The sequence below is a fragment of the Condylura cristata genome, unplaced genomic scaffold (genome assembly GCF_000260355.1).
Source record: "Condylura cristata isolate star-nosed mole 26May11 unplaced genomic scaffold, ConCri1.0 scaffold00012, whole genome shotgun sequence".
In the NCBI taxonomy this organism is placed as follows: Eukaryota; Metazoa; Chordata; class Mammalia; order Eulipotyphla; family Talpidae; genus Condylura; species Condylura cristata.
Window position 1 is genome coordinate 20,358,712 of NW_004567113.1, and position 4,941 is coordinate 20,363,652.

A 4,941-nucleotide genomic window follows, 5' to 3' on the forward strand; every position below is an offset into this window, starting at 1 on the left:
TGGGCCTGTCAAGAAAAGCTGTGGGACAGTCATGTCATAGATACAAAAGGGCCTTTCCTGGGCTGATCTTACCCAAGGAAAAAATGGAGGCAAGCTAAGGTAAACTTTCTTTTTAAGATAAGATATGCTAAAATGGGGCCCTCCCTGGTGGCACAGCAGGTGAAGCACAGCACTAAGAAGCTAAAGCCATTCCAGCATGAGTTCAATCCCTGCCCTGGAGGTGACCCACATGGCACAGCAGACCTCTCCTGACCCGCCCGCTGCTCCCCTCAGCAATGTACTTGTCAGTCGGCCTGTTCTGCTCCCCACTCTGTCTCTAGTGAATCCTCTCACTTCCCCTGCACCTCTGGCCTGTACCCCAGTTCTGTATGCATAAAGAAATCTTTAAAAAAATGCTAACATGAAAATATCTAAGCAAAAATATCTTCTTAAAGACACACCATGGAAATATATGGGATGTGGCAAACTATGCATGTTATCTGTGACCTCTGCGGTGGTCACATCACATCTGGGAATGAGTGAAGCGATGGGACTATGGTACTGGGGGTGCTGTTTGTTTTTTGTGTATCTGTGTTAGAGTCTTGGGGATCAGGGGCTATAAGAATGAGAAAGCAAAAAGAACAGAATGACCAAAGCATGGAATGATCAAGATTACTAGGGCTCTTAACAAGATCCATTTTGTCTTGGTTCCCCCAAGGCTCTCAGCAATCTCACCAGACTTCAGGAATGCACCACACAGCATTGATTAGTTAAATACACCACTCAGAACCAACTTGTTAATTCCTACCCCTCCCGGCTCCTCTGTTTCCACCATACTAGGAAGCGTATACAGGTGGGGAAGATCTGACTATTGAGAGGAATCCCGAACATTTTTCCAGGGTAGAACTTGGCTAGTCTGAAAAGGGTTCTTCTTTTAAAGGTTTGGAAAACTGGAGACTGCCACTTTAATAATATCAATGAAGTTTGTTTGGAGCAAATTCAACCCTAAGAACTGCATGGTAGAATACAGGATAGATTCCACCAGTCACCCCGGTCCTTCCATTTGCAGCAGCTTGTCCAAAGTGTTCAGTTGGTGGTGGAGTCAACCCCAAGACCCATCTGGCATCATAGCAGCAGGGTCTGGGGATCTGGGGTACCAGCCAACACAGGAGTTGGGCATGACCCATAGCACCCCCTTCAGCTTTCTGGTCCAGCGTGTATCCTGCTCACCCACATTAGGCTGGTTTCCTCGAGTCCTTCCTGCTATCCCTGCATCATTCCTGCCTGTTGTCACCACGACCCTCTTCTGGTGCCTGTATTCCTTCTGTTGCCTTCTTTTTAACTTTTCTTGATCATATAACTCTTCCAGCCTTTGCAGTTCTAACTGTTGCCTCATCAAATCCTTCTACATTAACATGACCTGGTGCTCCTGGTAAGCAGCCTTCACCGCCATTTCTGCTCAGTTTCCTGATATGGACCATGGTCCACGTGGTCCTGCTGTTTTGCCATCTCCTGGTGCTTCCCACGGCCTGGCATACTCACACTCAAGGCCAGCACTGTAAACCTGGGTGACTACTGTTGTCCCTTACAAAAATGTGGGTTTTAACCAGCTTTCTGGAAGTCCCTCCTAGCCATCTAAGTGGCCGATGGGCCCCATGGTCACAGGCCTTGGGAATGTGGTAGCAGAAAGGAGCCTTCACTGTATATGTCACTCCAAGTGGCTAGTTATATAGCACTCCAAGTGGCTAGTTACCTGGAAAATTCAATGGTGTCTTTTATTATTTTTTTAAACATTTATTTATTTATGCATCCAAGAGCTGGGGTGTAGGCCAGTGATGGGGAGAGGTAGAGGGAGGGAGTGAATTCACCAGAGATAGAGTGGGGAGCAGAACAGGCAGATCTACTGAAATTCACTACTGAGGGGAGCAGTGAGGAGAGGTCTGCTGAGCCATGTGGGCCACCTCCCTGGCAGGGCTCGAACTTGTGCTGCAGTGGCTACAGATAGCTTCATAGCACTGAGACTTAACAGGTTACTTGTGCCACCAGGGAGGCCCTCAATGGTGTCGTTTTTCTTTTTTTTAAAGATTTATTTATTTATACAGAACTTGGGTACAGGCCAGAGATGCGGAGGGTGAGAGGCTTCACCAGAGACAGAGTGGGGAGCAGAACAGGCAGATCGACGAAGTACACTGCCGAGGGGAGCAGCGGGCAGGTCAGGAGAGGTCTGCTGTGCCATGTGGATCTCCTCCAGGGCAGGCGGGGATCGAACTCATGAGGAAGTAGCCCAAGCTTCTTAGTGCAGTGCTTTAACCCGCTGCGCCACCAGGGAGGGCCCTCAATGGTGTCTTTTAAAATGTGGGCCTTCCTGGATGATCCACAATCACAACAGCCCTGGTGAAACCCAGAAAAGGCTTCCTCTAGCACCTCATTGAACACATGCTGAGGAAGGTTTCAGACCATGAGGGATGCTCTGTGGCGAGCACAGAGTACACACAGCTACTTTCAGCCCAGTGGCTTGTGGTTCAGTTCACTTTGCAGTCTCTCCTAGGGTTTGATTTGCAAGCAGGTAAAGCCAAAGCTCTCATCCTTAAGAATAAAGACTTTGCCTGCCTTCCCATATTTCTCAAAGAGTTTTCTCCTTTTCTCCCAAGTGAGGCCAGGAGGATAACTACCCACAAAGATCCAGCTACTTTGGGTAAACGTCTTTTCTTTGGGTTTCCTAAAATTCTTCACATTGATAGTCAGATGTTCATTTGGGCTGCGGTGTGGTGCCCATTTGCAAGTTACTGGTGACTGGTGGCTGCGGTGGCTGCGGTGGCTGCGGTGGCTGCAGTGGCTGCTGCTATTGCTGGTGGGGATGTTTATAATGTGTCCTTGGAGTATGGTTTTTCTTCTCCAAGTGAACAGTTTTATTGCTCTGCATTTTTGTACTTCTCCCCTACTGTTCTCTCCTCTGAGCCTGAATTCAAATTTAACTACATGTTCTGCATTTTAACTTATTTACTAGGTCTGGCAACACTAAGAAGACATTTTTAAACTTCAATTTAAAAAATTTTATTATATAGCACTAAAATAATTGGATTTATATATTCCATACCCATAAATGCACATGTATTTAAATTTTAAAAACTGTGTAAAGTATATGGAATAAGAGAAATTGAATGCCTGTTCTATGCTAAAAGGTACAATCTGTGGAAAGATAGCTGATGGGTTATAATAAAGAAAAAAGTGATGGGGTTTTCCTAAACCTGAGCTATGCTTACCACATTTCTTAACACAGATTAGCCATCTTGGGACATAATGCTGACATTATTAGCAGCCAGGATTTTTAGAGAGAATTTAATATTGAGTTTACCTTTACTGTAATCATAAGCATTAGTTAGTTGATCTAAATTTGACCAAAACAGAATTATTTGGTATCTGCAACTTAATAGTTGTTCTCAGAAGAAAACATTCTATTTCTGTGGGTTTTAAATAATCATAGTGTTATGGTTTTGCTTTAAATATCAGCTTTACCATATGTCAGTTTCATTTTATTGGACAGGTTATTGAATCTCTTTAAATCTGTTTCTTGTTTTATAAAATGGTAAAACTCTCCCTGTCAGTGAATTGTAGACATAATATGTATTCAATGAGCTAATATAATTAGAACAGAGGTGACACTTGTTAGGCCATGAGTTCTCTAGCTCATAGGTCCCATTCTGTCCTGTTTATGTTATAGGATCATCACCAAGCACACTATTTGAAATGCAGAAGGATTTCACACGTTTATAGAATATTATTTCTATAAATAATCATAATAAGTGGTCCTACTAAATCCCTAAATACCTGTTGAACCAAGACCTTTAATATTTTAAAAGAGAGAAAAGGTTTTCATTAGTTACAGAGGTTTTGAGTTTCAGGAAATACAGAAGCATGTTTTAAAACTGTTACTTTTTTTTTTCTGGAAAGCCACCTGTAACACTTTTGAGTTACTCCACCATAAAATAAGCACCCATGGGGTGTTATTGTGATGTCTTCTGAAATCTGAAGGGAGGCTGAGACATCTTGTACTTGTTCACCAATGAAAAGCAAATGTATGTGTGTGGTTTTTTTTCTTTCTGTATTTCATTATCTTTGCAAAATTAGACTAATGGTTATATAACCAAAGGTTTTGGAGGAACCAAAGACATGCCCCACATGGTATTAAGTAATGTATAGCTCAGGAAATATTCCTTTAACTGCTACTATTCTTTCTAGGCCTTTATGTTGAGCAGGGTTGTGCCTTCTCTAGGAAGAAGCAAATATTCCAGCCTATAATTTTACCAGGACAGATGGTAGGGGAAAGCAAAGACCCTCCACTCTGTGAGACTTAAGACAAGGCTTAGAGATAGGGAAATAACCAAAAACCAAATATGATAGAGGTGAAAGCTGGTGTAGATTAACGCCGGTCACTGTTGTTTGGAGCCACTTGGAATTTTAAGCGATGACCCTTAAGTTGTGCTCAATTCCTATAAAACATACTTTCTACTATGAGTTCCTGTGCAACACTGGAACTTGGGTTTCTTCTGCACCTGTAGTATTCAGTGAAGTGTTGTTAATCACTGTTTTGGCATCCTAGCCACATTTTCAGAACTCACCAAGGGATTTATGTCCCAGCTTGAAGAACACTGGCGTGGCAGGTAGAGAGCAGACCATAGAGAACCAAGTGACGTGATGATGTGATTTGACCTGCAAAGGTTGAGAGCCCAGAGAGATGACAGAACCAAACAGAGACCACAGGTTGGAGTTGTAGAACATCTAAGAATTCTCAGAGATTTCCAGAAATCACTTGGGAAATGGAATACAGCATAAGAGTAGACTGCCTGAAATTGACTTGGATAATTAAAAGAAATATAACCTTATTTTACAGTACAAGTTAGGGAGATGTAGGAACACATTTATTACAGTATGCTTATTTTGGAAACCAGCAAGTTTAAAACA

The 4,941-nt window shown here is 42.8% G+C and overlaps 1 pseudogene; it reads right to left on the reverse strand.

Moving 5' to 3' along the window:
* Window positions 1-2,327: 2,327 nt before the first annotated feature.
* LOC101629297 lies at window positions 2,328-2,902 on the reverse strand (annotated as a pseudogene).
* Between the last annotated feature and the right edge of the window lie 2,039 nt (window positions 2,903-4,941).